The sequence below is a fragment of the Camponotus vicinus genome, unplaced genomic scaffold, assembly GCF_025532165.1.
Source record: "Camponotus vicinus isolate PSW18456_S1 unplaced genomic scaffold, iyCamVici1.0 SCAF_9, whole genome shotgun sequence".
Classification (NCBI taxonomy): domain Eukaryota; kingdom Metazoa; phylum Arthropoda; class Insecta; order Hymenoptera; family Formicidae; genus Camponotus; species Camponotus vicinus.
The window spans coordinates 5,396,045-5,408,908 of NW_028141981.1; the positions used below are offsets into that span (position 1 = coordinate 5,396,045).

General features: G+C 41.2%; 1 protein-coding gene and 1 long non-coding RNA gene across 9 annotated transcripts in view; one reads left to right on the forward strand and one right to left on the reverse strand.

Annotated features, from left to right (window-relative positions):
• LOC145977041 (uncharacterized) overlaps positions 1-12,864 on the reverse strand; it is a 112,580-nt gene that overhangs the window by 70,261 nt on the left and 29,455 nt on the right. The window lies entirely within an intron of this gene.
• Positions 1-12,864, forward strand: part of Grh (grainy head) — a 103,966-nt gene that overhangs the window by 17,800 nt on the left and 73,302 nt on the right. The window lies entirely within an intron of this gene.

Below are 12,864 nucleotides of genomic sequence, written 5' to 3' on the forward strand. Positions count from 1 at the left end.
TTTGTGATTTATGTATTATATGTGTATTACACTATTATAAAGCGATTAATATTCTATTCAATCAGATGAATTGTTGCCTTCATGAGAAAGAAATGAAGTATCAGAAAATAATTTATTATAAATATTTATTCAGAGTATACTATACGTCTCTAATTTGCATTTTTATTTGTACAATTCTATGTAATTTTGCATAATTATACGTTGCAATCGATAAAAAAAAGAATATTTGATTAATATATTCACTAACGAGAATGATTTGCACGCCAATTATTCTAAAATTAATTTGAGTCTATCTCTCGGCGATCTCGCAAAATCGCGACTAAAATCCGAGATTAAAAATTTCCGCGTTAATTTCGCTCGTTTTTCTTCTCACCGATCTTAATTCGCATCGATATAAAGTACAAAACAATATGTATCGCGTATACAATCGCGGAGGCGCGCCAATGTACGTATGTATGTGTAATCACTCACACAAATGGACGTCGGCTGACGTAAAGACAAATTTGTTCGTTTGCGTTCGTGAGTGATTATGATATGGTGCAATAGTATAGATCGTGTATGTACACGTGCGCATAAACATGAGGTCTGCCGTGCGTATCGCCCGCCTGCGTTAACATATCTCCTCGCGGCGAACGATATCTCCTTTTTTTTCCTCCGCCCTCCTATCTTTTCCGTCTCTCTATCTTCGTGCGGTACGCGAATTTGCATTTACGCACGTACGCGCATTAGTAAGCGTTACATACGGCTGCGGTCGAGAAGTGAAACCAATCGTCGATAGCCGGTCGTCTGACAGATCGATCTCTCGGCTCTTGCTCCCGCGAATCGGATCGGGATCGAGAGAAACGCTTCCTCCCCACCGCTTCCGTCCCGACGATGGCCTTCGCATCGATTACGCCCCGCGCTTATGAATGCAAATTGAGCACGTTTATTGAACGGACTGACGCTCCTTTGTCAGTGCGCGAGAAAATCGATCGACTTAATATCCGATTTAATGGGAATCGTTATTACCAAAGCGGTTATTTCTGCTCGTTGCCGCTCGCGCTAGGTTTTAATTTTCATTACCGCGCGATTAACGCGGAAACCAATCCGGATTCACGCAGATTTTTATTTCGACAGCAAATATAACGAGGACTTTGTCGCGAACCATTACAGCTCCGGATGCGAATTTTTACTTTGCGCTTCCGCTCGATAAAACTGCCTGCGCAACGAGAATACTATTTCGCTTTTCCTCTCTGTGGCTTCTCGTTCTCTTTCGTCCGGCAAATGTCTGTTATTTCAGGTGCATCGTTCAATGATCGATATGCAGATCGTTGGAACGCGAAAATAAGCTGCGCTCTCATTGCAACAAATCGCGTACTTGCTCCCGCAATTTTGAATTCTCCTCTCGAGATCGGGACGTAGTCACGTAAAAAGACTTCCGGCAAAAAAGAGAGAAAGAGAGCCTTTGCTACTCTATGAGTCCTTTAAACGCGCGTCCTCAGCCCGTGAAAAAAATCCAATTAGTCCTCCCTCGTCGATCGTATCCTGCGCGATGCCCTGGGGCAAAAAGCCAAAATAAGGACACGTACGTGCACGCACGCATGAAACGGCAGTGCGCATAAGACACACGCAAGAAAATCCGTTCGATACATGCCCGCCGGCCAGGAATGCTTGCGATACTTTGATAATATACAGCTACCCCGCTTTCGGTTAATGTCTCAAACATTATATATATACAAATTTACATGTAATATTAAAAAAATTTGAAAATTAATGAATGCTTTCTTTTTAATGTTGGAAAATTTAAAGATAATTTTCTTCCCACAGATGATATACCGTCAATATGTAAATAAAATACTCTCTTCGATATATCAAAAACTGGAAGGAATTAAAATGAAATGATACAATTAAACAAGTCTAACACTGATGATGCACATATTCAAGCGTATCACTCGTGATTCGCAGGATCGGCATATTACGTTTACGCATGCGTGATGCGTGTACCGTATCAATAAACTGTGCATTTCCATACAGAGCGCTCGTAAATTACCAGGGCGCTTCATACGTTGAATGAATTGGCGAACACAGTTAGAACGCGCGGCGGAATCGGATGAATCGCGACGAGGCCGCTAAAGAGACGCGTCCGCGTGATAGCGACTTGTTTCCACTAGTTTGACGACGCTACTTCATTCAAGGATCGCGACCGGTTGAATACGAACGTGAGCGCAAGCCGGTATGAATGGAATTAGGTGCTGTCGATTATTTCTTCGCGCCGTGCGATCGCTTTCAACTCGTCCCGCAACAAAGAGAATATGAAACGATCTGTTTGGCATTTGCCGATTGAATAGTCTTTTGTATGCTAAAATGTATGCGTGCTTTAATTCTAATGCAGTACGTTAAAATGACACTGTGGACATGTAACGTCAGAAATTATGACAGCAACGATAATAGATAAGTTTGTTTTTGTTAATCATTTACAGTGAAGTTTATATAATATTGGTAAATATTTTTTATATACATATAACTTATAATATGATTATAATATGATTAATTCGTGAACATATTTTTTTCTGACAAATAGCATGACATCACCTTTTTATTTTTATATGAAATTCTCGTATCCGTGTAATAGACCGCAAAACTCTTTTTCCTCGTACAATCAAGAAACGTAATTCAGATTTCAAAGTGCCGACCGCAAGCTTCCGCAGATTAATATGCATTATATTCCTAAGATAACGAAAATGTGCACAAAATCTAGAAATTATCGGTATATAACCATCATACACCTGTACAATTTTGACATTTCGTGAAAAAATATTTTATCGCGCGTGATTCTTCTTTTCTGGAAACAAATTCCAAATACACATACAAATACATAGTAATAGCATTGTATTTATTTTTGAAAATAGATACTCGCAATTGTAGGATGGACGCTTTTACTAATTTAATTTAACGTCAATTCTTTCGTTAAATGGCAATAGTATTGCCCGTCTGCCTCAGTCCACATTGCAAGAAACGCTAGTAATTTAGTACTGAAGGCTTTTTACAAAATTCTACAATAGGCGCAGAACGTAAGCTACAGATCGTGAAATGTAAGAAACTTCTGAGAATGCAGCACGTTCTGGAGCGAAGTGACGTGCGTTCTGTGCCCATTGTAGAACGATCTTAAAAGAGAAGCCCGGCCCCCAGGATAATCCGATCGAGCATTGTGCGTGGTCGCGCCGCGTGGCGCGTCGCCGCGTCATCCGGCGCAACGAGCGGACTCGTAGTCGCTGTGCTCGCGATAAACGAGCTCGGGGAGGGTACGAGCGTATAGGTGAGGAAGTAAGATATAAGGTAGACCGATATAAGGGGCGCGAGGAGAGAGAGAAGCGAGCGCTACGCCGTTGCACGCATATCTGGACGGATGCGCGAGACAGAGACGAGGCGGAGAGGAAGGAATGACGGGAGGAGGGCAGGAAAGAGGACGTCGAAGGGCAAGATGGCCGCTGCCGCCGCCGCCGCAGCAGCAGCAGCAGCAACAGCGACGCGGTCCAGTCCTCTACGAAGAAAAGCGCCGGACCTCCACATCGTCGTTCGTCTCTCCTTTTAATTCCCACCGCTGTCCTTCGTCTGTACTTGGTACCTCCTTTCGTCCTCCACCCCCTCCGATCCTCTTTCTCTCTCTCTCTCGTCGCCCTTTCTCGCTTCTCTCCCCCCGTCGTTCCCCCTTTACGGCAGACGCTCCTCTCCCTTTCTCCCCTTTTGCTTCTCGCTCTTCTTCGCGCTCTCTTCGCGCTTCTCCCGACCGTTTTTTCTCTCCTTCTCGCTCCGCTTCTGTCGCGCTCTCGCCATTTCCATCGTCCCGTCGTCTCTTCGTTTCGCCAACCTAGCGATTCCGCTCGTTCGTTCTCCAATGAACTCTCCCTCCTCCGGGCAATCGCCATTATGCCACGTGATCGAGGAGCGTTAGGCTTTTATGCGAGCGGTTATCCAGAAAACCGGCGCAAAATCGCCGATCTGTACATTTATCGAATTACGATGGTGCCTGCCGGCAGACATCTGCCTCTCTGTCTGACTCTACTGCTCGCGAGACTGTATCCCCTTCTAGCAATGGCAATAGAAACGTTTGGCTGCCGTGCACGTGATCGCGTTGATTTTTGTTAAATCAGATTGATTGGAATAAAAGATACAATTAAGATTTTAATATACATCGTGACTTTAATACATATCGCATATATTAATCGATAAGTTATAATTTTGTGCGAGCATCTCACTAATTATGTTCCTAACACTATTCACATGCCGCAGAAACAAGCGTGAAAAAAAAAAAACACGTGGCGATGTTCCTCGAACGATTGGCGTAAGTTAAAACAGATACGGTTTAACGAAGCGGTCTATCCTTTCCCGATCAAATCGCCGCGACTCTTTCTTTTATCCAGTCACGCCCTGTGTCGCAGCGCGACGATATCTCGCGACGATAACAAACCGAGAAAAGTAAGCAATTAGCGCGCCTGAGCAACGCGTCTCGTCGCTCGGTCGTTAATTAGCGAGTTCCGCGAGAATTTCGATGCTTTGCGTGCCTCTCCCGTCGTCGGCTCGGGCGCGCCTACAACGCGATTGCGAGAGGAGGTAATCGCGAAAAGGGGGAGAGAAGAGGAGAGAGGGAGGAAATCGAATCGAGCGAGAGCGCGGTTTCATAATTATCGGCATCGCCTGAAATTATTAGTCATTAAAAGAGTATTGTCGGTGGTCATGTCGGTCGATCGAGCGTAATTACTCGTGTTATCTCGCGAAATGTCTAACAGCGAGAGACAACCGTGTTACGCTTGGACACAACGAAGTAAAGAGACGAAAAAAAGAGGGAGAAAAATTGATAGTTGTAGCGAGAGACGATGAAAAACGACGGGGGAAACGTGCTCGAATCTTTGAACGCGCGTAATTACTTTGGAGCACGAAATATCAAAGAAAATAATCGCGCATTATTTTACATTTTACAGCTGTGAGGATTAAGTTTTTATGCGAAATGAACAGAGTATATTTAGATAATCGACACATGATGCAATAACTGACAAATAGATTTCTTCATTTCGCCTATTCGATACGTTTAAAATTACATTTATTGATATCGCATCTAAAAAGAGTTATTAATCTTTCGATCTTTTATTATTTTGCTTTCTCCACATATCTCTTCGCAAATATAAATGCGATAATTGCATAACCAGATATATTCTGCATCGCAATAAAAACGAAAGCAATACGTTATCCAACGGTATATGTTTTACAAATCGACCAGATTACAGGAGCAGCTCCCGGGTTTGAGCCGCGTCCGCCTTAACTGATTGTATTATATTAATTACAGCACAACACGTTCAGCGGTGGGACGCGACTGAGATTAGATCGGAGGGACGGCGGAAGGGGAGAGTCACAGATCGTTTGTCGTGAGGCATGCATTAATTCGTGCGATTTCGCGATTCACGATCGGCGCGGTGCGGTGCGGAAGGGATAATTGCGGCCGGTTTGCTCGCGCTATCTATGTAGGAACGCGATTAAGAGCCGCGCACCTTTTTGTTCGCGAAAAGCTCGTGGAAAACGTATACAAGCTCCGCGGCGACCCAAGTCCGCGAGCCGGCCATCGGATACGCGTAATAACACCCTTTAACGCAGTATATACGCTTGGCAATAATGTTGCAACGCGTCGGTCGGGTCCGGGTTGGTCCCGGCGGGCCCCAACCAACGAACATACGACTCTCGAAGGATGGTAGACGCGCCTCCGCCTAAGTCCGGACGTCCAATAAGTGATTTCACGGCAACGAACCCTCGGCGGAACGAATTTGCCCTCGAACGAAAAATCGTATATCCTCTTTACATCTATCTATATATCTATCTATGTGGATTCGGATCTCGTTTTGTTCCTGTTTCATTAGTGCGAAGTGTAACACGGGTGTTGCTCTTGATTGCAATTTGTTCAATATAAACGGCTGTATCGTGGTCTCGCTCGATTTCACGATTACAAATGCCCCTCGTTTTTTCTCTTTCTATATCATTATCAATCATATATTCTTATATTATTTTAATAGCAAGCAAAAGCTCACTATTAAATCTGCGTTACTCATATGAGCAATTTAATGAACTGTGAATTTATGGTGCTTGACAGAAATATAATATTATATAATGAGGCATATATAACTATTGTTATATAAGACATACATAATTATTATTATTGGAAAAGATCTCAAGATATAAGAGACATTTTTCGGAAGTAAAAAGATTTTTTAATTCGATTATAAATTTTATCTTTGTAATTATAAATCTTGTAAATTTTTTTAATTTTACACGTAAATTATCAGCATCATTATAATAATAATTAACTACTTTGCCAATTTAATAGATATTTGAAATCTGCTTGCACCTGTTTTTTTAGAATTGTATAATTGTTATTTGAAATGAAAAATTTAGCAAAATAATTCATAAGAATAAACATTAGAACTAAAATCATCAACCTGTTTGCGAACGCTTAAGAAAAAATTTAATATAGTTTTCTCGATCGCTGGATATCTGCAACGAGAGATCGTATCACTAATTTCTCATGCTTGAACTCTTTTCATTTTCACCAACCGATAGATGCTTAATAACGTTGAATTAATAACAGCTATGGTTACGATTTATTACTTCGATTACGTACAATATTATTCGCAATTAAATTGCGGCGGCTTTCGCCGACTAAAAAATGTCCAATTGTCGCGACAAGTTTGCGTGCAACGTAATGTAATTATTGATCACACGAGACTGTTCATACGATTAATAGATTCGAAGCTCACAATAATTTACTTCCATTGACATCTTAAGTACATTTCGCTGAAAGGCGATCATGTGCGTAATGCATGTCAAAATCTGACACCAGTTACAAATCGTAGACGCACTCGAAGCTCTGAGACAGACTTGATTAATATTGCAGCGTACTAATATAAATCAATGGACGTTATAATCCATCGATCGATTTGCTGCCATGAAGCGTAATAACACCTATCTCAGCAGAATACGCAATGTGTATAGCGGTGACGATCGTTACCATCCCATCGACAGAATTACCGCTCACAATCAGCTGAGGGAATTCCGATCCTCCGCAAGTTGGAGATAATCGAAAAGACGTGGAAAATACGACGACGGCAACAAGAGAAAACTGCATCCAACCGGAGTCTGTTAATGAGAGCGCTGGCCGATAATCGGCTCATTCGAGATCGATTTGTTAACGAGAACCTCAGGCGCGTTACCCTCGATTTACCACAATTTCGCGGCAAACCGTTTTCGCGCGCCGCGATATTTCATCGGCGTCCTGGCGATCGATATCTGCCGCGATAATTATCGACGTCCGTCCTGGCGTGGAATACTTTACAGCCGCCGAGCACTTACCGACGCAATTATAAAGGCGGTTAATGAATGAATGAGAAATTGACGCGATCGTGCGTATTTCATAACCGGCGATCGTAATTAATAAAATTGTATCTGCGAGCGAGAGCGGCACGCTCGAATATTCAAATACACTGGTCGCATTTCTCATAAAGGGGAAAGCCGGCGATTAAGGAAAATTTGCACCGGCATTCCACTCGACCAGGACTTACGGTTATGGGGATTAAAGACGGAAATGGAAATGAGAAAAACATCAAGTAAACGGGTAATCGAATATTGAGCGATGTCGTCGCGTCTGAAGAATTTAAATGAGGGATTATTTACTTATACTTACACCATTCGATAAAAGATTATCGTGAATTTATGTCGGCGAATTACACCACGAAGCTATTAGCGATGTGAAATTTATTCGTAATGAAAATGCAGTTGTTATAAAACTATCAAACATCTCCTACACATGCATATAAATCGTAAAGATAAATCGATGCATCAATTCGCGATGTAAATTTTGAGCGCATATGCGAACGGAAACGACGAAAACAGATACGCGTGATGGACAAAATAAAAGAGGTGAGGTGAGGAAAGAAAAAGCCGAGTCCAAAAATCGTTTTTGCTTGGCAATAAACATTTGTCATTCGAATTCGGAAACGCCCGGGTGATTCACCGGCGATCTTAAAATAAACGATGATGCGTTGGTTGCCGCCGCCGCCGTGGCTGTGTCTGAAAGATTTCGATATTAAATTTCGACAAGTCATGTTAATCGCAGCTCGTGAAATTTTTTTCAAGACAAATTCCACGTCTGACGCAAACGTGAATTTAATTTTTCCTACTGTTGCCTTCTACGCTGCAAGAATTTCATTTTATTCACAACGAGAGTGCCATAAAATGTAATATAATGACAATTAAAAAGTAGCTGTCACACATTGATGCACAAAGGAAAAAAGATATAATTTATGTCATAGTTTTAAATATCTGATATAAGCGCGAATATCTTGCGGAATACAACTTCATTAAAATTCATTCATTTATTATATATCATAATTGTGATATCAATCAGTTTTCCCACAGCTTTATCTCCAATCTTTTCTTTTTCTTTTCAATTGATTCTTTTATAAATGTAATATCTGCAGATTACATTTTTCCAAGATATAAATAAATAGAAAGATTTAAGATATATGAAGAAAAGGTAAAAAATAAAACCGTGCTGTTGGTAACTGGTTTACAGTTTCGTACTTTACAGACATGGATAAGCGAGATGTAGGAGAAAGGTACGGCTTCATTCATAGAATCTCAGATATCGCTCGAACATCGGCGGGGCAGCGGCGGCGCGACTCGGCGCACATAAATGATTATCTTAACCCGGTCTCTGTAAGGTTAATGATCGCCCAAGGGTCGCGTTAAAACACCCTCGATGCGGTTAGCGCTTCGAAGGAACGAGACGAAGCGATGGAACGAGACGGACAAACGAGAAATGAGAAAGAGAAAGAAAGAGAGGAAGAGAGAGAGAGAGAGACACAGACTCGTGTGCAGAACAAGTGCAGGCCTGGTCTTAGCGGCTGCAGGCGGGCAGACAGGTTGTCCAGATTCCACGGAAGGTCGTTTGCTTTGCTTACCGCGGGTCGCGAGAGGCAGTCTCGAACACCGAGCACTTCGGGCTCAAACCGTAGTAAAGCTAGGAGCGAGAAGGAACGATAGGGAAAGAGAGACGGGCGAGCGAGCGAGCGAGAGGGAGAAATAGACGATGCAGGTCGAACGGAGAGAGTCGGGACCGCGAGTATAAGAGACGCGCGCAGTGACACGTGCACGTACACGTGTGTTTGCACGCGACTCCGCGGCTACTCGCGCGGCATAAATGTATGCGTTTTCTCATCATCCATCGCTCCTTCACTTTGTCGTCTTTTTCTCTTATTGATCAGCGAGTGTAACCAGACATCTCTTCGCTGATGTATGCTCGGTCTACGACTCGGTCCTAGATGGTTTTTAAGTAGCTAATCTTCACACATCATATATGCGCGTACTCGAATGTAAGTTTATATGAATGTGTGTGTGTGAACGCACTATGTATTTAATTCGAGATAGAGATATGCTTTTTTTCAAATTGTACTCCAAGTATCGAAGTCCAAATGGAAAGATATCTTATTTTTGATGCAAATGCAAATTAGATAACGTTCTACTACTAGAAGAATAGAGCTTTAGATTTCTGATTGAATAATATAATCTGATTTGTTACTTCAACATTGCATAAATCATGAAAGCAGTTAAATTAATGACTAGGCAATTTTGAATCAAACGTATTATATTTTTACAGTCAAAATTTTTATAAACTTTTAATCAACATTAATGATAATTTCTCCCAATTAAAAAAAATCTCTCTTCTCTGTATACGTGACAAAATTATTTTTTAGCAACTAAATTTCGTTTATATTAACGTTAAATCTGATGAATTAGGATCTAACTTCTTTCTTTATTATGTAGGCTACATAGAAATTAAATTCATCGAAATTATACGCGGATTCAGTTTCTCGAGACTCGCGACAGAAGAAGAGGGAATTCAACAGATACCGGATACCCAGTTCTCCATATTGACCGGAGAAAGCTCCGGCCGATGTGTGGGCTTATATGCTGATGTGCGCGATTCGCGTGTGTGTCGCTCACGCGGATTATTCGCGCATGGGTGCTCTCGCGTACACGTGGTATCCCGGCGAATTCATGGGTGTGTTTCTCTACCTCGCCCTCCGTGGAATTCTTCGTGAGATCTATCGGTATTGTGCTTCTCGGATAAGCGCGAAATTCTCCGAAAAATCTCGATCTATAGCAACAATGGTGTTTTCTCGTTCGAAAAACCGAGAAAAATTGCACGTTTACTTTCCGGAAGTATATTACTGTTATTTAAAAGCGAATACGCTACAATATAACCGCTACGTGAAGAAATACAATTTTCTTCACGTAGCGGTATTATATAATAGTAAAGATGATGATATGACAAGTAATAATTATAACAAGAAAGTATAGTTTCTTGCGTCTCAATGTATAAAGATAAATCTCTACAAAAAATATTTAGAATCTTTTCCAAAAAAAGTATATACTCAAATGTGCAAATAATCGAATCACAGAAATACGACCGATTAAATTAAATAACAAGATCTACCAAGCAATGTAAGTCTGTCGAGATTTATCAAAGCTTAATAGTGAATTATGGCCATTAATCAGAATGTGGAATTTAGATAGCATAACTTGACGGTAGAAGTATTGCGTCATACGCGAATCTGGTTCCAATAGAACCCTCTCGACGAGAAAGAGAGAGAGAAAGAGAGGAAGAAAGAGAGAATACTATCGGTGCCTTTTCACGAGGGTGAGCTATACCGATAGTGATATACAGGAGGTGGGTTCTACGTCAGTCACACACAAAAAAGGCGTTCCTTCAGACACATTTCATTTTCGCCTCATTCTCAACCGATGAGTGCCAAGCTCAATGAGGAAGAATTCAACGCTAGCAAAGTAGGTAGGCAGGGAAAAAAGGGCGGGAAGGGGAAGAAGAGGCAGCTGTCCACGGTCGGATCTACGGTCAGGTTGTTTTTTTTAGCCGTTGCTTGAACGACAGCCACGAAGAGAGCACAATCGGCCGGAATTAGCGAGCCTTGTGCTATCTCGCGTATTGTTCGCGCCGAAGAGACGCGCACACACGCGTGCTCGTGCATATCGGCTCACGCCCTCGGACGGTCGCGTCATGTAAGCGCGCGAGCAGCTGTTTTTCTCGTGTCATACGTGAGGAATACCTTTGATTTACGACGGTTGCGCGACGATTGCGACTTCGTCTGCTCACGAACGAACGAAAGAGTGGCAACGTACAAGTGCTTTTTATCGTCCCCGCCTTCGGCGGAGGATGTTCGCTTATTATCCCGCGACTACATGACATCGCGCATTATTGTCAAATTCGTACGTTTGAACGACTTGTCGTTTATTCGCGCTACTTTCCATAAATTTTCTTCGGCCCGATTGTTAAATCTTGCTCTTCTCGAGAAATCGCATTTGACGAAAAATAATATCTATACAAAGCGCTGGGAAGGTATAGTAATATGTAATAAAATTGAGTCAATAACAGAATGATTATACCAGTAACAATAATTTCTCTGGCTAATTTTATAGCGAGACTATTGTTCAAATAAAATGTAATAATTATTTAAGATGTGATTGCAAAATAATTATCATGAAATATCATCGAATGACGAAAAGTTATAACTATATATCATTTCTTTAAAATATGAAAAAATAATGTGCATGATGCGTCACGTTAAAAATCAAAATTTTTTCACGCTATAAAATATATAATCTTCCTGCTTTTTTTTTAATTGCAGCCTTTTTACAAGTTGACTCTTACAATTAGCAATGTAACAATTTTTTTCATTTAAGAGAAACCATCTCGTGTGCTATGAAACGCTTGATGAATTAGAAAACAGATTTGAATATTCATAATTATAAACAAACGGAATATATTCTCGCAAACAGGATGCGAAGTGTTAGGTTGGAACAGCTGATAATTCGAAAGATGCATGTACATATAACGAGAACGTAATAATATGTAATTATATATTGACGATTTTATCTCGGACAATTATCGTATATTATGCCATAAACATGCGAGGCTGAAATCCTACTTCGATCTCGAAGTTGAAATCGAAGTACTCAATCGATTAAACCTTGAGCGATGTACACTTGTATTTAAAACCAATAGTTTCGCTGAACTGATAGGAGATTATGCGAGTTATTTCCGTATAAGTACCTGCTATTTTTGCTACCTATTGCTATCTAAATGTACATTTTATTTACATAGACATCATCTTATTATGCGATTAGAGACATCGTATTAATTTTCGTCTCAATTTCGTATACAAATATTCGAGATTTTATCATTCATATTCAAGTTATGCCATTCGTAACGATAAGCTATATTGAATGAATCATTTTTATAAGTTATCGCAACTGAAATGAGACTTTGATTATCATTTATAGACAAGGCTGTATCCAATTCGGTCTAACGTCGCATTCGGTAACGGTTGCGAGTCACGAAAGATTACAAATTCAAGTGCGTGTTTAACGACCGCCATGGATCTTCGCTTTACGATCCATAACTCAGCTTCCACGTTTCCCTCGCAAACAGCTCGATAGAAACTTGGAATTAATCGTGAAATCGTGACTCTCCGTCCCTTTTTCTCTCATCGGCCGATCCATTTCTTATCTCAAGTGTAGTCAAGTACACGATCAAGTTGTCGCGATCGGCGCACAGGGACGCTCATTGGATCTTGTTCAGGTGATCGCTGTTGAACTCGTCGGATTAACTCTATCTAAAATAATCCCGCGATTATGGCGCGATAACCCAAAGCCGCATCCAGGTTAATTCGCCTTTTAAAAGGTTTCGAGATATACTTGTCGTCTTGCTATATCTTCCCCGCCTCGATCGATACCTCGATCTATCGGAGAATTTAATTATTCCGTGAA